The 23,102-nt window shown below is 43.9% G+C and overlaps 1 protein-coding gene across 2 annotated transcripts in view; it reads right to left on the reverse strand.

The window, feature by feature from the left end:
• Nucleotides 1–23,102, reverse strand: part of LOC144692193 (uncharacterized) — a 222,849-nt gene that overhangs the window by 192,692 nt on the left and 7,055 nt on the right. The gene's annotated exons all lie outside the window — the stretch shown is intronic.

Below are 23,102 nucleotides of genomic sequence, written 5' to 3' on the forward strand. Positions count from 1 at the left end.
AGGGATGGGCGGAGGAGGCCAAAGATTAGCCAGGACATTTTTGAGCTTTTACTCTGGACCTGAAGGAGGGGTGCTTCTGCGTTCCCTTGGATGACATGAAAATTCCGGCCATTGGCAACCCTCTCAGGGATCACCAGCCCCACTCCCAGATCCAAGTGCTGACCAGATCAACACAGGACCTGGCCCGTTTCCTGCCCTCCCTTCCCAGCGAACTGCTGTGGAGCACCTCCTTGATTCTACAACTTGCCGCTGGCATTTAGATGTGGCCTGAAGCTATATGGCCAAATAGCTCGCTAACATTTGCCATCTAGTCTCAGCTGTGGCTCAGTGGTAGCACTCACACCTCTGAGTCAGAAGGTCGAGGGCTTAAGTCCTGCTCTAGAGACTAGAGCACAAAAATCCAGGCTGACACTCAAGTGCAGCAGCGAGGGAGTGCAGTACTGTTAGAGATGTCATCTTTCAGATGAGATGTTAAGCTGAGGCCCTGTCTGCCCTCTCAGGTGAATACAAATGATCCCATATGGCACTATTCATGGAAGAGCAGCAAAGTTGTCTACAGTGAGATAGCACCACTATTTGAAAAAACAGATTATCTGGTCAATGGTGGCAGTAACGATGTGAAACTGTCAGCATTCGCTATCATTACTCTTGTAAAACTGACAGCAACTTCTAGAGTTCACACGTGCAGTTAAATGTGGAAATGCAGAAGTTGCTGTCAGTGATGATATGCATCTTCTAAAGGGGCGCTGCAAGGTCCCCCCAAGATTGCTATCAATTGATCTGATGTGAAATTGGTCTTTTCTGCTTTCACTGTAAAAACATTTTAAAAAAGTAATACCTCCTCAAATGAGGTATGACTGTGTTTTTAATGGCATGCCAAGTTCATAATCAATGATTCCTCTAAATTTCTTTGGTGTATGCTTTATTCAATGCGCAATACCTTTCAATTTAATTGCACTTGCCCATCCCTAGCTGCCCTTGAGAAGGTGGTGGTGAGCCGCCTTCTTGAACCGCTGCAGTCCATGTATTGTAAGAACACCCACAGTGCTGTTAGGAAGTGAGTTCCAGGATTTTGACCCAGCAACAGTGAAGCATGTGAAGGTGAAGGAAATAGAGGATCATGTTGGCAGAGTTAGATGAAGAAAGATGGGAGGAGGCTTGAGTTGGGCATAAACGCTGGCATGGACTGGTTGGGCTAAATGGCCTGTTTCTTTTCTCTATATTCTATGAAATCCCATGTAATTGCTGGACACCTGGAGATTCTATTGAATTAACAACAGAAATAAACTGACATTGGAAAAGGGGAAGTCCGTGTCAAGATCCCTAGATCTTGTGACAGCTTTCTTCGGGGTCAGTGGTAATTGTCGTTATCTCGCTGCTGATTGCCAAATTCAGCCCATTTCCTGTTGCTGTTTGTGGGATCTTGCTATGCGCAAATTGGCTATTGTGTTTCCTACATTACAACCCGTGACTATACTTCAAAAGCTCTTCATTGGCTGTAAAGCACATTGGGATGTCCCGAGGTGACGGAAGGCACTATGTGAATGGAAGTCTTTCCTTTTCATCTATGGCCACATGCACGAGGTATCAAAGAGTTTTAGCGCCCACAAAACCTGATCCCACGTCGAGTCGGGGAGGAGGGCAGGGGGGGGAATGGGAAATAAAGAAGTAAAAAAGTCAGTTAATGCCGCTGCTGCCAAGTCAGGAGGAAGCTGCTGCCGTTAGATCAGGTATTTCGACATCAGGAAGAAAATAACTTTTATTTCCCTTCAGACAGTGAAATATCAGTTCCCATAGTACTTGGGGTGAATAAAAACCCATCACTCAAAGCCATTTCCCATTTATTAATAACGTGATTGCCACAGAATATGATTAATCTATCAGGATTGCACACTTTACAGGAATCCACATTTATATAAACAAAATATCACAGCAGTCAAGTAGGATAAGATACAGAATGTGATTGAGTGTAATTAAGGCTGCAAACCCAATCATCCAGGCAAATAGTTTTCGCTCAATAGAGAATTTTAATTTTAAAAGAAGGCCAACAGGAACAAATAAAATGGGTGTAGCCAAAAATTCATTCAGCAGGTGTTCCACTACATTATCTTATACATCATAAATTAGATATAAATAAGCCCTTTGGCCATTGGATTTCAGCCCAACATAATGCCAACCCTTTCCACTAACCTTATGACTTCCATTTGAATAAGCAGACAGGATTTCTATTCGGCAGCCCATCCAAACAACAACCAACCTCCATTTGGACCAACTGTTTCGGTCACCCTTCCTAATGTCTACTTTTCTTTAGTTCAAGGTGTCCATTTTTTGATTATATTTCTGTGAGGCATCTTGGGTAATTTTTTCCCATTTAAAGCGATTATACAAATGGAGGTAGGTTGATCATCAAACCTCCTCGGACAGCACCTTCCAAACCAGCAACCTCTAACACCAAGAAGAATAAGGGCAGGAGATGCATTGGAATGCCACCACCTGCAAGTTCCCCTCCAAGCCACTCACCACCCTGCCTTGGAATTATACCGCCGTTCCTTCACTGTCACTGGGTCAAGATCCTGGAACTCCCTTCCTAACAGCACTGTGGATGTTCCGACATGGACTGCAGCGGTTCAAGGGGTTCAGCACCATCTCCTCAAGGGCAATGAGGGATGGGCAATAAATGCTACCTTTAAATGATTCATTGAAGTATTTCCATTGCTTTAACTAAGGACTGCAGCAGATTGGCAATGGGTGCCAACACCAGAAATAACAACACACAACGTCACTTGGCAGCTTCTTGTGTGGTGCTTGTGGCAGAACCTGCCTCTCAAGGATTGACCTTGACAGCCATCAGCAAAGGGGCATCAAATGAAGATGCCCCCCCAACTAAATGGATTGTTTGCTGCAAGTCCATCATCTCTCGTAGGTGGACGGATGGCAACAAAAACTAAGGACTACTCTTTCTCCAAGACTTCTTAGCTGCTTCAGTAAATCGAAGAAGAGTTCTGCCCACACTGTTGCCTTTCATTTGGGACAGATATGCAGATGTGGTAGATGCTGGTAAATACCAAAGCTGAAGCTGATTTTTGTGGCCTAAAATTTAACAACGCATAACTAATGGTCGAGGTGATGTGAGTTACCCTGAAAAAGCTACAATAACATAGAACTAGGGGTCACAGTTTAAAAATAAGGGGTTGCTCATTTAAGACAGAGATGAGGAGAAATTTTTTCTCTCAGAGAGTCGTGAGTCTTTGGAACTTTCTTTCTCAAAAGATGACTAGGAAGTTCTGAGGAACAAAGGGACCTTGGCGTGTGTGTCCATAGATCTCTGAAGGCAGAGGGGCATGTTAGTGGGGTGGTGAAAAAGGCATATGGGACACTTGCCTTTATCAATCGAGACATAGATTACAGAAGTAGGGAGGTCATGTTGGAGTTGTATAGAACCTTGGTGAGGCCACAGCTGGGGTACTGTGTGCAGTTCTGGTCGCCACATTAAAGGAAGGATGTGATTGCACTGGAGGGGGTGCAGAGGAGATTCACCTGGATGTTGCCTGGGATGAAACATTTAAGTTATGAAGAGAGGTTGGATAGACTTGGGTTGTTTTCGTTGGAGCAGAGAAGACTGAGGGGCGACCTGATCAAGGTGTACAAGATTATGAGGGGCATGGACAGGGTGGATAGGGAGCAGCTGTTCCCCTTAGTTGAAGGGTCAGTCACAAGGGGGCATAAGTTCAAGGTGAGGGGCAGGAGGTTTAGGGGGGATGTGAGGAAAAACCTCTTTACCCAGAGGGTGGTGACGGTCTGGAATGCACTGCCTGGGAGGGTGGTGGAGGTGGGTTGCCTCACAGCCTTTAAAAAGTACCTGGATGAGCACTTGACACATCATAACATTCAAGGCTGTGGGCCAAGTGCTGGTAAATGGGATTAGGCAGGTAGGTCAGGTGTTTCTCACGTGTCAGTGCAGACTCGATGGGCCGAAGGGCCTCTTCTGCACTGTGATTCTGATTGTGTGTGATATGTTGGAAGCAGAGTCTTTGAATATTTTTAAGGCAGAGCTAGACAGATTTGTGATTAACAAGGGGGCTGAGAGGTTATCGGGGGTAGGCAGGAATGTGGGGTTGAGGTTACAATCAGATCAGCCATGATATTATTGAATTGCGGAGCAGGCTCGAGGGGCCAAGTGGCCTACTCCTGCTCCTAATTCGTATGCTCATATGTACAAAAAAGACCCCTTGAATTAACCGGATTGCTCTGCGCTGGGTCATTTTAAAGCACACTTACCACCGAATGTGGTCTGTTATCACTGGTAGCAGTCCAACACTTACAACAATCACTGCTACTCCACATCATACCGGTGCTATTTAGCCTAGCTTTTGACTGAGTCAAGTTGACTATAAACCAATTATTAGATGTATCACAATTACACTTTTGAACTTTTAACATAAAACGGAATACAGTTCAGAATACATGCCATTCATTACTTGACACAGTAACTTGATAGCAATAACACAATGATTTCTTTCTGTCTGTGATGTGATACCAGTTTTAACTTAATACTTTTCATCTCTCCAGAGAATGAGCCATCACCACCTGTGATGCCACAATGCACAAGCACCTCACTGTCACCAGCACAAGGAGTGGCACCTTTGCTACCAGCCAAATGCATCATCAGCACATGATCTGTCGTAGGAGAGCTCATGAATGCATAGCTCGTTGTGATATCTGATAACTGGGATCACATATTAAATATAATTGTAAATAAATGGATTTGCTGAGCATTTTAATAAGCAGTTTTGATAGAGTGCATAAGGAGAGACCTTTTTTTTTTATTGGCAGGAGGTAACCAGAGGACACAGGTAACCAGAGGACACAGATTTCAGATAATTGCCAAAAGAGCCAGAGGCAGGTTGAGGAGAATTGATTTTTCCTCAGTGAGTTGTTATGATCATGAATGCACTGCCTGAAAGGGTAAAGGAAGCAGATTCAAATAGTAATTCCCAAAAGGGAATTGAATAAATACCTCAAAATGAGAAATTTGCAGGGCTATGGGGAAAGAGCAGGGCTGTGGGACTAATTGGATCGCTCTTTCAAAGAGCCAGCACAGCCACGATGGGCCAAATGGCCTCCCCCTGTGGATTATTCTATAATTCTATAACTTTGTGCATTAATTTCAGAAGATGCATCGATTGATGAAAGATTGGTCTTCAATATGTGGTTTGAAAAGAAATGTATATTGATCACCTCTTATTTCTTAATTAATTTTACACCACTTTCAAGGTAATGTGATTAAAATCCAGTGCAATCCTCTTCTTTAGATGCTGGCTCTTGCTGAGTCATGGTTCAATGAGAGTCACCAGCCCTCTGATATTTTCAGTCGCTTAGCTGTACAGAACTTGAATATTGCTGAAAAGAGAGACATGTTGCCGAAACCTTTTTGTCTTGCACTCATCAGGACACATGCAAGAATGCCAAATTTCAAACCATCACAACAATTTATACTACAGGAGAAAAGTGTGCTGATTGGTTGGCAAGTCAACTCTGATTGGCTGAGGCATTGCTACAGAGAAAGCAACAGGGACCTTTTGGCTTTCCAAGCTTCCCAGTAATTCAAAAAAAGGTACAAGGCTTGAACATATTCTTTTAGAGAGAACGAGTCCCTGTGTATGAGTGTATGTCACTTCTAGCAGTGAGCCATGTTATGAGCTCAATTAATAATCTTAAATTGGTTGTTAGTGTAGCTATTAGCACACTCAGGATTGTTCAGCAAGTGCTGCCCAATTGCAGAATCCCATCGAACAGTAGATGTTTTGTTTGGGGTTTTGCAAGTGCGGGCTGGTCCTTCTATGAACATCCGAAGGAAAACGCTGTTTGATTCGATCAATCACAGGGACATATGGCCTACATACCTGGCTTCATGTATGAATTTCAGAGCCAGTGTGATGTTGCTCTATCGTGTGGTAGGAAGAATGTCTTTTTGGACTGGCGGGAGCATCCTGTTAGTGGAAATACCACTTATGTAGCCACTGCATAGTAGCAGGGTGAAATGGTTTGATTAACCTGATGTTCAGATTTTTGAGATATTTTGTCTTTCCAGGGTAATTTGAGGTCTAGCGGGTACTTCTCAGGCCTGAAAATGGTGGCTTTTGACCCATTTTGCGAGCTTGTTCGCTGTACATCCCGCAGTGATTTGATCAGGGTAGCCATTGTCCCTCAGGATTGCTTTGATGTGCTCTAATTCTGCGTCAAGCTCGCAAGCTGAGCAGGAAATGCTGGAAAAACTCAGGTGTGGTGGCATCTGTGGAGAGAGAAGAACCATACTGGACTCAAAAAGTTAACCCTGCTTCTCTCCCCACAGATGCTGCCAGACCTGCTGAGTTTTTCCAGCATTTTCTGTTTTTATTTCAGATTTCTAGCATCTGTAGTATTTTGCTTTTGTTGCAAGGTGAGCAAATGTTTGGAGCCCTATTTACAAGATTACTGATAAGGCCAATCTTATAGTGGATGGAGCTGTACAAATGCCAACGTGTATATTGTCCAGTGAAGGTAGGCTTGTGGTGGACCATAGTGGAGAAACCAGGAGTGGATTTTATCAGCCAGCATGTCGAGGAAAAGGAGCACATTAGACTGCCCCATCTCAAAAGTGAATTTGAGCTTGGGATGGAGCATATTAAGGCGTGTGAGGAAATCCTTATATGCAGCTGCAGATTCAAAGATTATGATTGTATCATCTAGGTATCAGAAATATACATGGGGTAGGAGGTTAGGGGTCATTCCGTCAAAAGCGCATTTCCTGTAGAAACAGACAAAAACATTAGCAAATGCTGGACCTGGAGGGTATCCCGTGAATTCACCATCTATTTGGGCATAAATGGTGTCATTAAAACTGAACCCGACTGCGTGGGTTGCTAGGTTCATGAAGTTCAATGAATACGGATTCAGAAAATGGCGGCATGTCTATATTGCTGTGATATAGTGACACGGTGCAAATGTAGATGGCTTCCTTCAGCGGCATGTTCGTAAATAAGCTTCCAGTGTTGAACGAGCACATAGACAAAGCATTGCTATCAATACATAGGTCATATACCCCCTTCATGAACATGAAAGAATCTTTCACTGTGTATGTGGAAAACTCACATCCTGACTTTCCAACCCCACTAACCTACTCGGGAGCAAAATCCAGGCCTGTGATTCTGTGAATTTAGCACAAATCGGAAATGGGCCTAGGACCTACTGACTGATATGGTTTAATACCACAACATTTATCCACTAAAACATAGAAACATAGAAAATAGGAGCAGGAGTAGGCCATTTGGCCCTTCGAGTCTGCACTGCCATTCGTTATGATCATGGCTGATCATCCAACTCAATAGTCTGCTCCCGCTTTCTCCCCATATCCTTTGATCCCTTTCGCCCCAAGAGCTATATCTAACTCCTTCTTGAAAACATACAATGTTTTGGCCTCAACTACTTTCTGTGGTAGCAAATTCCACAGGTTCAACACTCTCTGGGTGAAGAAATTTCTCCTCTTCTCAGTCCTAAATGGTCTACCCCGTATCCTCAGACTGTGACCCCTGGTCTGGACTCCCCCACCATTGGGAACATCCTTCCTGCATCTACCCTGTCTAGTCCTGTTAGAATTTTATAGGTTTCTATGAGATCCCCCCTCATTCTTCTGAACTCCAGCGAATATAATCCTAACTGACTCAACCTCTCCTCATATGTCAGTTTTGCCATCTCAGGAATCAGTCTGGTAAACCTTCACTGCACTCCCTCTATAGCAAGAACATCCTTCCTCAGATATGGAGACCAAAACTGCACACAATATTCCAAGTGTGGTCTCATCAAGGCCCTGTATAATTGCAGCAAGACATCCCTGCTCCTGTACTCGAATCCTCTCGCTATGAAGGCCAACATACCATTTGCCTTCTTTACCACCTGCTTCACCTGCATGCTTACCTTCAGCGACTGGTGTACAAGGACACCCAGGTCTCGTTGCACATTCCCCTCTCTCAATTTATAGCCATTCAGATAATAATCTGCCTGTTCTGTTCTGTTGAAGACTTGAAACGTTAACTGTGTTCCTCTCCACAGATGCTGCCAGACCTGCTGAGTTTTTCCAGGTATTTTTGTTTTTGTTTTTGATTTCCAGCATCCGCAGTTTTTTGCTTTTATAATAATCTGCCTTCCTGTTTTTGCTACCAAAGTGGATAACCTCACATTTACTCACATTATACTGCCATGCATTTGCCCACATCTACATCCTATCGAAAAGATAGGCAGGTTGGCAGAGGGGGTGGGGTTGCTTTGTTAGTAAGAAATGAAATTAAATCGATATCAAGAAATGATGTAGGGTCAGATGATGTAGAATCTGTGTGGGTAGAGTTGAGGAACCGCAAAGGTAAAAAAACCATAATGGGAGTTATGTACAGGCCTCCGAACAGTAGTCAGGATGTGGGGCACCAGATACACCAGGAGATAGAAAAGGCGTGTAAGAAAGGCAAGGTGACAGTGATCATGGGGGATTTCAATATGCAGGTAGACTGGGAAAATCAGGTTGGTAGTGGATCCCAAGAAAAGGAATTTGTGGAATGTCTACGAGATGGCTTTTTGGAGCAGCTTGTGGTGGAGCCCACTAGGGAACAGGCAATTCTATATTTAGTGATGTGTAATGAGGCAGATTTGATAAGGGAGCTTAAGGTGAAGGAACCCTTAGGAGGAAGTGACCATAATATGATAGAATTTACCCTGCAAGTTGAGAGGAAAAAGCTGGAATCAGATGTAACGGTATTACAGTTGAATAAAGGCAACTACAGAGGCATGAGGGAGGAGCTGACCAGAATTGACTGGGAGATAAGCCTAGCAGGAAAGACAGTGGAACAGCAATGGCAGGAGTTTCTGGGAATAATTTGGGAGACACAGCAAAAATTCATCCCTAGGAAGAAGAAGCATACTAAAGGGAGGACGAGGCAACCATGGCTGACAAGGGAAGTCAGGGACAGCATAAAAGCTAAAGAGAAAGCATACAATGCGGCAAAGAGCAGTGGGAAACCAGGGGACTGGAAGCCTACAAAGGCCAACAGAGGACAACTAAAAAAGAAATAAGGAGGGAGAAGATTAAATATGAGGGTAAACTAGCCAGTAATATAAAAGAAGATTGCAAGAGTTTTTTTAGATATATAAAGGGTAAGAGAGAGGCAAAAGTGGACATTGGGCCGCTGGAAAATGACGCTGGAGAAGAAGTAATGGGGAACAAAGAAATGGCGGAGGAACTGAATAGATACTTTGCGTCAGTCTTCATGGTGGAAGACACGAGTGACATCCCCAAAGTTCAAGAGAGTCGGGGGGCAGAGGTGAGTATGGTGGCCATTACCAAGGAGAAGGTGCTAGGAAAACTGAAAGGTCTGAAGGTGGATAAATCACCTGGACCAGATGGATTACACCCCAGAGTTCTGAAGCAGATAGCTGAAGAGATAGTGGAGGCGTTAGTGGTGATCTTTCAGGAATCACTGGAGTCAGGGAGGGTCCCAGAGGACTGGAAAATCACTAATGTAACCCCCCTGTTTAAGAAGGGAGTGAGGCAAAAGACGGGAAATTACAGGCTGATTAGCTTTACCTCGATCGTTGGCAAGATTTTAGAGTCCATTATTAAGGATGAAATTTCAGAATACTTGGAAGTGCATGGTAAAATAGGGCAAAGTCAGCATGGTTTCATCAAGGGGAGGTCATGCCTGACAAATCTGTTAGAATTCTTTGAGGAGGTAACGAGTAGGTTAGACAAAGGAGAGCCAATGGATGTTATCTACTTGGACTTCCAGAAGGCCTTTGACAAGGTGCCGCACAGGAGGCTGCTCAGTAAGATAAGAGCCCATGGTGTTAGAGGCAACATACTAGCATGGATAGAAGATTGGCTGCCTGGCAGGAGGCAGAGAGTGGGGATAAGGGGGTCCTTCTCAGGATGGCGGCCGGTGACTAGTGGAGTTCCGCAGGGGTCAGTGTTGGGACCGCAACTTTTCACTTTATACATTAATGATCCAGATGAAGGAACTGAGGGCATTCTGGCTAAGTTTGCAGATGATACAAAGATGGGTGGAGGGACAGGTAGTATTGAGGAGGCGGGGAGGCTGCAGAAGGATTTGGACAGGTTAGGAAAATGGGCAAAGAAGTGGCAGATGGAATACAACGTGGGGAAGTGTGAGGTCATGCACTTTGGTAGGAAGAATAGAGGCATAGACTATTTTCTAAATGGGGAGAGAATTCAGAAATCTGGAGTGCAAAGGGACTTGGGAGTCCTAGTCCAGGATTCTCTTAAGGTTAACTTGCAGGTTGAGTCGGTAGTTAGGAAGGCAAATGCAATGTTGGCATTTATTTTGAGAGACTAGAATATAAAAGCAGGGATGTGCTGCTGAGGCTTTATAAGGCTCTGGTCAGACTACATTTAGAATATTGTGAGCAATTTTGGGCCCCGTATCTCAGGAAGGATGTGCTGGTCCTGGAGGTTCACAAGAACGATCCCAGGAATGAAAGGCTTAACATATGAGGAATGTTTGAGGACTCTGGGTCTATACTCGATGGAGTTTAGAAGGATGAGGGGGGATCTGATTGAAACTTACAGAATACTGAAAGGCCTGGATAGAGTGGACGTAGGGAAGATGTTTCCATTAGTAGGAGAGACTAGGACCCGAGGGCACAGCCTCAGAGTAAAGGGAAGACCTTTTAGAACAGAGATGAGGAGAAACTTCTTTAGCCAGAGAGTGTTGAATCTATGGAATTCATTGCCACAGAAGGCTGTGGAGGCCAGGTCATTGAGTGAATTTAAGACCGAGATAGATAGGTTCTTGATTGGTAAGGGGATCAAAGGTTACGGGGAGAAGGCGGGAGAATGGGGTTGAGAAACTTATCAGCCATGATTGAATGGCAGAGCAGACTCGATGGGCCGAATGGCCTAATTCCTGCTCCTATGTCTTATGGTCTTCTGATCACACTAAAGCATCTCTGCATCCTCCTCACAGCTCACCCTCCCACCCAGCTTTATGTCATCTGCAAATTTGGAGATATTACATTTAGTTCTCTCATCTAAATCATTACCATTGTAGTAGTCATAATAGAAGAAAGAACTTGCAATTAAACTGAACCTTATCATATCTCTGAAATTTCCCAAAGCAGTTCTTGAACAGTCGATTACTTTGAAGTTCAGTTGTGGTTGTTCTGTAGATAAAAGCAGGAGCCACTTTGCACACAGTAAGCTCCCTCAAACAGCTGAGTGGCCATTATTCTATATTTTTGGTCTTTTGTTTGAAGGATGAATGTTGGCCCAGACTCTGGAAGAACTCCTTTTCTTCACAATAGTACCATGGGATTTTATAAGCCCCCTCTGAAGAACAGAACGTATAGACTGGGCCTCAGATTTATATCCTTCATTTTATTGACAGCCTTGGTCTAATTCAGAGGATGAGATTATTTAATGCAAGTGCAGAAATACATATTTTCTATTCGATTTTAGTTGTCAATGGAGTACTGAGATTACAAGTATAGAATGAACCTGGAATGGTGTTGTTAATAGAAAAAATATTGTCAGCTAATTAAGTGAATATTCAAAGAGATTATTAAACCAATTTCTTGCTAATTTTCACTAACTCTTTCCGTCTTGCCATAACCAGGTTATTCATGGTTTCCTCAACATTGTCAACGTGGGACATCCCTTTGAATAGTGAAATTATGCATCATGCTATGCACTAACATGAAGCAGTCTATGTCCATATGCAGCAAGAACTGGACAACATTAAGGCTTGGGCTGAAAAGTGGCAAATATCACTCATGCCGCACAAGTGCTAGGCAATGACTATCTCCAACAAGAAACAATCCAACCATGTCTCCTTGACAATCAATTACGGCATTACCATCGCTGAATCCCCCACTATCAACATCCTCGGGGTTACCATTGATCAGAAACTGAACTGGACTAGCCATATAAATACTGTGGATATAAGAGCAGGTCAGAGGCTAGGAATTCTGCAGCAAGTAACTCACCTCCTGACTCCCCAAAGCCTGTCCATCATCTACAAGGCAAAGTCAGGAGTGTGATGAAATACTCCCCACTTGCCTGGATGAGTTCAGCTCCCACAACACTCAAGAAGCTTGACATCATCCAGGACAAAGCAGCCCGCTTGATTAGCACTCCACCTACCAGCTTTAATATTCACTCCCTCCACCACCGATGCACAGTAGCAGCAGTGTGTACCATCTACAAGATGCACTGTAGTAACTCACCAAGGCTCCTTTGATAGCACCTTCCAAACCTATGACCTCTACCACCTAGAAGAACAAGGGCAGCAGATGCACGGGAACACCACAACTTGCAAGTTACCCTTCAAGCCACACACCATCCTGACATGGAAATATATTGTCGTTCCTTCACTGCCGCTGGATCAAAATCCTGCAACTCCCTCCCTAACAGCATAGCGTGGGTATACCTACACCACGTGGACTGAAGCAGCTCAAGAAGGCAACTCACCACCACCTTCTCATGGGCAATTAGGGATGGACAATAAATTCTGTCCTACCCAGCGATGCCCATATTCTATGAAAGGATAATAAAAAGCTTAAACTAGCTCATTCTTCATGGCATCACCAGAGGAATCAAGGTATTCAAATGGCCTGAATTTTCACAAAGCACCTTAGCCAAAGTGGCACTGGGGCCCTGATTCCAGAAGTCCTGCCCCGAGCCCAGCACCCACCATTATCGCCGGCGGTGGGGTTGGCTGTACTTTGCACATCCCTGGTTCACGTAGGCAACTGCATGTGTAAAACTGCAGCTGCCTTCAAGCAGAAGAAATTTCCGCTACTGAGATTTCCAAAAAATGACTTGTGAGCTTTAGACATTCGAAGAAAAGGTTTAGAGGTGCCAGAGTTCTTTGGATAGGTAAAGTACCTCTTTGGGTGCGGTCAGGTGCCCTTTGGGGTTGTTAAGAGTAAACATGAATGTGTGTAAAAAGTGGATAAGCTCAGTGGATCTGTCAAGTTGCCAAGTCATTTAAATCCCAGGCCCTTTAAATTTTTGAAAAATATCCAGCCTACAGTTGAAAAATGTTGGTGCTTGCTATTTAACTGTTTGTTGACATAAGGATTCGTGCTGCTCCACTTATTCACAACCTAACATCATCATAGTGGGGAGCCTGTGGGTTCTTAGTTTGGTTGACGGTTCCAAGTGGTCATAAAGAGATTTGCTGTTTTCGATTTGGGGCTATGAATACAAATGTTGTTTTCATAAGTGATTAAGTACTTGAAGCAAATGTTATTCTCATAATGGATTTAAATGTTATCAATGAGAATTTTTTTTTAAATAAAGTGAAGTCAGAAATAGGCACCTAGAACTTTATTTTGTTTGATCCCACCATGGCTCCTGCGGTCTGCATATGGCAGATGCTGGATGAGTTGGCATGGAGGGTGTAAGGGCAAAGGATGGTGCATGGGGGGCATGGGGATTGGATGAGTTGGCACTGTTGAAATAGGAGCTATAAAAGGTCATGGAGGTAGGTAGAGCATAAGTTGTCATGGAGGATATGAGGGCCATGGGGGATGGATAGAGGGATATAGATTTGCATGGGTTATGAGGGGCCATGTGAGGTGGGTAGAAGAGCATAGGTTGGCATGAAAGGGATGAGGGGGTCATGGGGGCAGGTGTGGGACACGAGATGGTATGAGTTGACATGGATGTGGATGAAGTAGCAGGCCAATTAAACAGCCCACCTTGGCACCTAGCAGCCCCTGTGGCTGCCACTGTACTGTTTTGGGGAGGTAGGCCTGTGGTGGGCCTGAGTCCAGTAAGCATTCGAACACTTGACCCCCCCACCCCCCCACCAGCATGCCACCCCTACCTGCGCCTCTGGATTGAAAATTCGAAGATTCGGGGCGCTTTCTCCTGAGTCAGATTTACAGAGTCTGCCCTCTCAACCCGAGAGCAAAAGTTCAGCCCATAATCAATATTGGATTGCTGAATCAGTCTAAATTATTGCAAACACCAGTTATAACAATAAAGAGACATTAGATAACTCAAAGGCTTGAAGGTGTTGCCTCCATCTCTCATGTCCATTACAAACTTTTCTCAGATTTTCCCTAAAGCTTTGGTTGTATCCTTCATATTATTGTTAACCTTGACCTCCTTAATACTAAACTATATGGAACAAGGGCAGGTAAGCAGAGTAGAGGTATAGATCACCCATCTTCTAAATAAATGGGTGAACAGGTTCAAGGGACTGACTGCATGGTCTACCCCGCTCCTAAGTTCTTAAGAAATATTTCTTCTCACATACTATTATCAACCTCTGCATTATTATCTTCCTCCAGACCTAAGTGGATTATTTTGTGACCATAATTACTAATTAATAGTATGTAACTGAGCCATACAGAGCAGAAGGACAATGCTTCTTGGTCCATTTGAGTTTTCTAGTCTTGGCCAATGTGTTAGTAAAGGCCCTACAACAGGCCTCAATGCTCCTAGGCCATCAATCAGGGCTCCCAGTTCTGACCCATGCTCGGAAGTTCACTAATGAAATGAGTTTGGCTGTGTTGCACCTCATGGACAAATAGCTACCAAAATTCATTCTTTGAGTTCACACATTAAGAATAGTCAGTTGGCCCAGGTACTAGAGGAGGAACCAGACTCTAGGGGGAGTCAGTGCCTTTAGGAGAGAAATGGAGGAGAGAAAGGGGTGAAACGCATGAAAGGCCCATCCTCCCACTTACTGTCCACTATCGACTTAAGTGATGCCCAAAATGCGTTTTCTATTTTCAGCCCCTCTAGTGCCTTCCATTAGCTTGTGTACAAAGGAAAATTGAGTGTATACAGATATTAAGGCCTTGTGCGTAATTTGAATCTCTCTCACACTGGGTACGGTGCAGAGTGGCTATGTTGTGGGACTCACAATCCAGAGACCTGGACTAATGATCTAGAGACATGAGTTCAAATCCCACCATGGGGAATTTAAGTTCATTTAATTAAGTCTGGAATAGATCTGGAATTTGTAATGGTGACCATGTAGCTACCAGATTGTTGTAAAAACCCATCTGGTTCACTCATGCTCTTCAGGGAAGGAAATCGGCTGTCCTCCCCCAGTCTGGTCTGCATGTGACTCCAGACCCACAGCAATGCACTTGACTCTCAACTGTTGAACAAGACACTCAGTTGTCAAGAAAATGGCCTAATTACGACCTTCTCAAGGGTAATTAGGGATGGGCAATAAATGTTGGCATTTTGCCAGTGACACTCACATTATATGAATGAATAAAAGAAAACCTGCCTGATCTCATTTTTTTTCTCGTAAAGATAAAACTATCTTAAAAATGAGAAAGAAAATCAGTCTTCATCTTGGAACCTGAAATTCACAAAGAGCTACAATTAACCTTTGATAGGTCTCATAAGTTCTCAAGCAGATTTAGTTTGTTGGGTTAAGTGACTATGGTATTGATTAGGTAAAGCAGTGCTTATGCTGTGTGTCCTTCTTGAAGCCAGCTCCGCAAGCTTTCAGGCAAAACTGCAAAACCAACTCTGATGGAATGGACACTGTCCAGATGGCTGAAAAGTGTCTTCCCTGCCAGGTCTTTGTTAATGGTTGGTTGATTATGTTGTTAAAGATACACAGGTGATGAGCATTGTTTGATTAAGGACCGAGGGCACCTATAAAGAGAGTCTACCTGACTTAGGGGCTGTGCTTGATTTATCCCTTATTTTGTTAATTTAGTTAATTGTTTTAACTCTATAAGGGTTATAAAGAGAGTCTTCACCCGGTGCGGAGGGGGGCCGGGAAGGAGGAGGACCTCCTCGTGAACCTGCTCCTGGGCCTGGCCAAGTTGGCCATTAACAGGTCCAGGCAGCGTGCAATCGAGGGGGTCGTCCTGCCTGATTGTTTGGCCCTCTTCCGCGGCTACGTCTGCGGCCGGGTGTCCCTGGAGAGGGAGCATGCGGTGTCTGCCGGCACCGTCGAGGACTTCCGTGCCCGGTGGGCACCGTGGGAAGTGGGGTGTTTTATTGACCCCTTTAATCACATTTTGGTTTAATGTTTGTAAGTTTCCTTTAAACTTTGTCCTTAGTTTTACAGCTGACCTGACTTAGGGGCTGTGTTTGCTTTATCCCTTATTTTGTTGATTTGGTTTAATTGGTTGACTCTCAAAAAGCGTTATAAAGAGAGTCTTGTGGTGCAGTGGGAGGTGACTCTACCTCCAAGCCAAAAGCTCTGGGTTTGAGTCCCACTCCAGGACTTGTTGGCCACAGAAGGTGTGTTCACAGCTTGACCAGATAGGTTGATTATCAACCTGCAAAACTTTTAAAGAGAGTCATTAAAGACAGACTGCCCCTTTAAGGGGCTGTGAATTTGTTTAATTAGTCTATTTTATAAAGAGTCATCTGGGATACTGGGTTAGCAGCTAGGAGGCAGAGATGTGTAATGCTGCACCCTGTGAATAAAGCTACTAACAAGGAAAAGACTTGTGTCTTGTTTTGAAACTTCACCATCTGTTTTTCTTTAATGATTCATGGGATGTGGGCATCGCTGGCTAGGCCAGTATTTATTGCCCATCCCTAATTGCCCTTGTTCAGAGGTCATTTAAGAGTCAACCGCATTGCTGTGGGTCTGGAGTCACATGTAGGCCAGAACAGGTAAGGACAGCATATTTCCTCCCCTAAAGGGCATTGGTGAACCAGATGGGCTTTTATGACAAAAGGCAATGGTTTCAACAGATTTCGAATTCCAGATCTTTATTGAATTCGAACTACACATCTGCTGTGATGGGATTTGAACCTGGGTCCCCCGAGCATTACCCTGGGTCTTTGGAACGCTAGTCAGTGACAACGCCACCATGGCACGGCCTCCCCTTTGATCCACTTACCAGTCTTTTCTCAACTCTCAAATGGCCAGCGTTTCAGAGAAGGACAAAGAAAATGCTTCAAAGATACTCAAACTCTGCTTGAAGTGCGGCAGTATTGACGTTCATGACCGGGAGGAGCTTACTATCAATTGTTCAGAATGGTGACAACTCGTCCATCGAACTGCATCACCATTTTGAGTTGCACCATCTTAACGGTGAGGCAGAGCAGCAGCAGAGAAGAAGAGGAAGCAAATCCTGCACTCAGGATCCCACTCCCTTGTGGGATATCCTACATTCCAATGTGTTCAAAGAACTGTGGGTCGAGAATCAGTGTTTTCAGTCACAATAAGATCCATGGCAGAAACTCAACGACCCTGAGTAGACATCATCCTCGAATCGAGAGACTGCCGATGATGATGGGTCACCATATGTGACGATTGTGGTTTAAATTTTAACGTGGCAAAAAGTGAAAATCTGATAATGTTGTTAACTAATTGACATCTGAAAAATTACCATGAAAACTACTGGATAGTCTTCCAGGAAAGGAAATCTGTCACCCATATCCATTTTGGCCTGCACATAACATTAGTCCCACACTTTGTGCTGACTCAGAAGGTCGTGGGTTCAAGCCTATTGGATTCAGTGCCCTTGGTTTGTTGGGGCTAAAGGATCCGGTTGCCTGCTTTGTTCGGGATGACCGAGTCGGTACAGAGACAGAGAACATTAGGAGGTTATTGTATGGATTTACTTTACAATAGTGATGGCACTATACAAAATGTGAAGCGCTTCAGGATGTCCTGAGATCTGAAAGGCACAGTATAAACAATTACTGAGGTCGACTATTGGGCTAATTTGGTGGCTTTGTCACTCCTGGTAGGGAAACTGATCAACTGGAAATAGGGTGAAAATATTATAGCCCTAAAATATTATAGAAAATATTATATTCTTTGACTACACTCCCTTTAAAAGCAGATCCCCATTGTGGGCACAGGGTTGCAGAATTCACTATTATATTGTTTGACATTCCAAACACACATTAATCCTGCTTTTATAACAAAAGGCCTTGAAATATATGCATTTATATAGCACCTTTCACAACCTCAAGATGTCCCAAAGTGTTTTACAGTGAATACGGTATATTTTGAAGCATAGTTACCATTATGATACAGAAAAAGGGGCAGCTAATTGACACACAACAAGGTCCCGAGTTCAGCAATGCGATAATGACCAAATAATCTGCTTTTGTGATGTTGATTGAGGGGTAGGTATTGGCCAGGACATCAGAAATAATCCCCCTGCTCTTCTTCGAAATGGTGGCACAGAATCTTTTACATCCACCTGCGAGAACAGAGCGGGTTCCATGTCTCATCCGAAAGTCAGTACCTCTGACTATGCGGCACTCCTCCAATACTGTACCAGAGAGTCAAACCTTGGAGCTTAGTCTCTGGAGTTGGTCTTGGCTTTCTGATTCAGAGGTGAAATTGTTACAGAGCCAAAGCTAGCACCGATACACAGATATTACCCATTTTAACGAAGGTACAAAAAGTTGGGGGGTGGGGGGGTGGGGGCGGGGGGGGGGGGTGAGAAATGGATGAAGACAAATATTCCAATCTTCCTTCATGTGTGCACCACCAGATTAATGTGTGCATTATTCTACAGTCACTCCAATAGCAGTTCTGTGAATACACAGCCCCTGCTCAATAAATCTCACAGGGGCAAAGGAAACTCTGACTAGGGAACACTCTCGCCCTTTGCTCCGGCCAGATAAGAGCACTACAGGTTTAAGAGGCTCTGACAGCGGGGAGAAAAGTGAGCAGCAATGAGGAAAATAAAACAACATTTGCTCCACTAAAAATGCCTGGGGAATGAATGCAAAGCTTTGAGCAAATCCCACTTAGACAGGCTATTCGCACGTTTACAGATTTTGTTAGCAAACAAAAATATGAAAGCAAGATAATGCTTTAAAAAAAAACCCAATTGATCAAACATGTTTTTAAAACTCCACTGTGGCGTGGAAAAAGACTGTCTTACAAACAGGATTTCGCTCCACAAGTGGTGTAAGCATTCCATTCTATATTACTCATGGGCCCAGCTGGAAATTCCTTTAGATTACAGCACAGCGCAACTAAAATCCCTGCAATTACTTGTGTTACATGACTGCCTTAACCCCGTAACATTATGTCATATGTAGTACATCTTTAAAATGGCTGAAAAAAGGAGTATCTGTCAACCTCAGCTCAGTGTGCGAAGTCTGTACTAGAACTGCTGGAAACGTCTTCGAATATTCCAAGGTCCTGGTGCTCAAGAAAATTTAAGGCAGAGGGGCAGGCAGGAACTTGTTGAATACGGTGCGCTGTTAGAGAACAGCTAAACCCATTGGTTGTCCGAGCAAACAGGGCATTGTTCTTCTCGATATAGCCAACTCAGTAATTAAAGCATTCCAAAGCTGTTAATTATTTTTAAAAGGGTACCTGAAGTTAATGATTTATTTCAGAGATGCAGTGTCTGGGTATAAAGTTCACTGGATAATGACAGTGAAGTTAAACACTTCACACGCAATGGGTCAATAGTGTAGCACATAGTTGCCCTAACCTGCTGGGTTGTGGGAAGACAGTTCACTACAAGCCAAGCTCTGGCCACCAGAGGGGGGCGGGGTTCAAGGTGGAGGCTGCCTAGCAAAATCAGCATAAAAGCCACCTGAGCTCGCACTGTCTACCTTCCAATGGCTAGATCTTTGCTGAAATGCTGAACCGAAGCCCCATAGGTCCCTGTTTTGGTAATTAAAGTGGGTGTTACTGACCTGTATGGCATTATTTAAAAAGCAGAGAATTCTATGATAAGCTGGATGGCCTCTTTCTGTGCTGTAGATTTTACGACGTTCTGGACACTCTATAACACATGTAGAGATGTTTTAAAAGCAAAGACACTCCAACCAGCGCCTTCAAACCGAGAAACATAATGGTTGGAAACAGCACTGTGTCACCAGCCAGCCGGCACAGAGCCTGGGATAGAGCAAAGGACTCAGATTAATAATCAGACAGAATCATTAACCTGCTGCCAAGGCTCAGATCGATGCTGAAACCAGAACTGAGGAATGATGAGTTCTGTGTTTTGATTTTCTTTTTGGAATTGATTTCAGTCAGGAGAATGGTGTTAATGTCGCAGTTGAGGAGGAGGGAACAAAGATATTGGATAGGATAGATAGGACAGAAAGGAGGTGCCAACTAGGTTAACATCACTCAAAAGTTAACAAGTCACACGGTCCGGATGGGATACATCCTAGGTCGTTGAGTGAAGCCAGACTGGAGATAACAAAAGCTCTGACCACAATCTTTCAATCCTCCTTGGATATGGGAGCAGTGTCAGTGGACTGGAGGATTGCGAAGGTTACATTCCTGTTCAAAAAAGTGACGAGAGAGATAAATCTAGCAACTAAGGCCAGTCAATGGTCGGAAAACTATGAGAGACCATTGTCAAGGACAAAATTAATTCTCATCTGGTGAAGCATGAGGGACACCCAACATGGATTTGTTAAAGGTAAAATATGTCTGACTAACTACTGAGTTCTTTGATGAAATGCCAGAGGGTTGATGAAGATAGTGCAGTAGCTGTTGTATATATGGATTTTTAAAAGGTCTCTGATAAAGTACCATGTAACAGAATCCAATTGAAAATAGAAAATGGGATTAATGGAACACGGAAGTAGGAGCAGGAGAAGGCATTCGACCCCTCGCGCCTGCTCTGTCATTCAACTAGATCTTGGCTGATATTCTACCTCAATGCCATTTTCCTGCATTAACCCCATATCCCTTCATGTTTTTAAATATCTAGAAATCTATCAATCTCTGTCTTGAACATACTCAATGACTGCGCCTCCACTGCCCACTGGGGTAGAGAATTCCAAAGGTTTATCACCCTCTTGAGTGAAGAGATTTCTCCTCATCTCAGTCCTAAATGGCCTATCCATTATTCTGTATCCCCTGGTTCTAGACCTCCTCATAGCCAGGGGAAACATCCTTCCATCTACACTATTGAGCCCTGTAAGAATTTTGTACGCTTCAATGAGGTCACCTCTCATTCTTCTAAGCTCTAGAGAATACCAGTCCAGTCTCCTCAATCTCTCCTCATGGGACAATTCCGCTATCCCAGGAATCAGTCTGGTGAATCTCCAATGCACTCTCTCTATGGCAAGTATGTCCTTCCTTAGATAAGGAGACCAAAACTGTACACAATACTCCAGGTGCAGTATCAGCACATTGATAACTGAGGTATGTATAAGGTTAAGGAAAAGGAGGCAGAGAGTAATGGCGGATGGATGTTTGTCTGACTTGGGAGAAGTACTCAGGGGTATTCCAGAGATCAGTAATAGGACCACTGGACTTGGGTATAGGGAGTACAATTTTGAAGTTTGTGGATGATACATAGTGAAGGAGAGAGCAGCAGACTTTAGGAGGACAGAGTGTTATGGTTCCCTGTAGAGACTGTTAACTTTTAAAAAGAGATTTGAATTCCCAGTGACTGACTCAAAGGATCGCACAACAAAATTTCACATTTTAAGACGTTTAATGCAACAGACTAAAAGCAACAATGACTAAACATTTCTTAGTAGGCAACAAATAGACTGAACTACAGAAAAAAATCCCCTCCTTAACTTCCTAAAATGCCCGAAACCCTTTCTCGGCACTGCATTTATATGTTGCATCACACTCTGCAGAATTATAGTCTTTACAGAAACCTGTCCAAAGTTACTCCAAGCTTCCAACAGGCTTGCATAACCCCATTGCGCTGAGTCACAACATCCAGCATCCATTGAAAGTCATTTTCCCTCAGACTTCTGAGAATCCCCGAATCGACTTCTAGCAGCAAGTCCCACTCTGGCACTCCTCCTCCCAGCCACACGAGGACAAATCTTTCAGACTCCTTAACTATCTATTGGCCCTGTTTCTTTGACCAGAGAACAAGCTCCCACCAGCATCCCGCCTGGTGGCTAACAGAGAACAACCTTTGTCTGGCTGCCTGAGAGACTGTAAGTCTTTTCCTCATAGCAAGGCCAGCTGCTCTTTCCTATGTGTCCAGGTGTGAAATCTGGCATTTGGGCTTCAATAGGACTTGACCTGGGCTCCCTGTCTCCAGGCAACCAGATTGCATAGACTTATAGGTAATACTAGTAGGAGATCACATGACCCTCTCTAATACTCTATTTTACTACGAATTAAAGAGACAGTTTAATACTTAACCTTTTTATAAAACCTCGCACTTCTAACAATAGACACACAGGTGAAATGGGCAGGCACATGGGAGTTACAATTTTATGCAGCTAAGTATGAGGAGAATTGATATGGAGAGGCAGGGAGAGGCAGTATGATATAAATGGTACTATTTTGAGGGGGACAGCTCTACCAAAGATTCACAGCCCTTTGAGTGAAGAAATTTCTCCTCATCTCAGTCCTAAATGACCAGCCCCTTATCCTGAAACTGTGCCCCCATGTTCTAAATTCCCCAGTCAGGGGAAGCAACATCTCCGTGTCTACCCACTCAATCTCCTTCATAACGGTGAATATTTCAATGACATCACCTTTCATTCTTCTAAACTCCAGAGAATAGAGACCCAATTTACTCTCTCTCATTTCATAGGACAAAAGTATTGAACCTTCGCCTCCAATGCAAGTATATTCTTCCTTATATACAGAGACCAAAATTACACACGGTATTCCAGGTGTGGTCTCGCCAAAGCCCTACACAATTGTAGCCAGTCTTCTTTATTCCTATATTCCAATCACCTTTCAATAAAGGCCGACATGCTATTTGCTTTCCTTATTGCTTGTTGTACCCACGTGCTAACCTTTTCTGTTCCTTGTACAAGCACACCCAAGTCTCTCTGAATATCAATGTTTACAAGACAGGAATGAGAGATCAAAGTCAGGCGATGTTTCGGAGGTGGAAATTGGGGGCTTGGTGATCATGTGGGTGTGTGTTCAAAAACTTACAACAGGTCAAATGTAGCAACAAGGCTGTGAACAATCTGGTTCAGTCTGCACACAGCTGCCAGGGAGAGTAAAGGAGTCAGTGGCAAGGGAACAATAATTTCTGGCCCCATATCGCTTCCTATTTGGGTCTGCTACAGGATTGTTGGAAGGGCACATGACTAGTTGCGTGCAGGAAACAATGCCCTGTACTTGGAAGAACGCAGCATCTGAAAACAATAGTGGGTGTGCAGTGCAGATGGTTGTTTGGTCTTGCAGATG

The sequence above is a fragment of the Cetorhinus maximus genome, chromosome 17 (assembly GCF_964194155.1).
Source record: "Cetorhinus maximus chromosome 17, sCetMax3.hap1.1, whole genome shotgun sequence".
Taxonomy (NCBI): domain Eukaryota; kingdom Metazoa; phylum Chordata; class Chondrichthyes; order Lamniformes; family Cetorhinidae; genus Cetorhinus; species Cetorhinus maximus.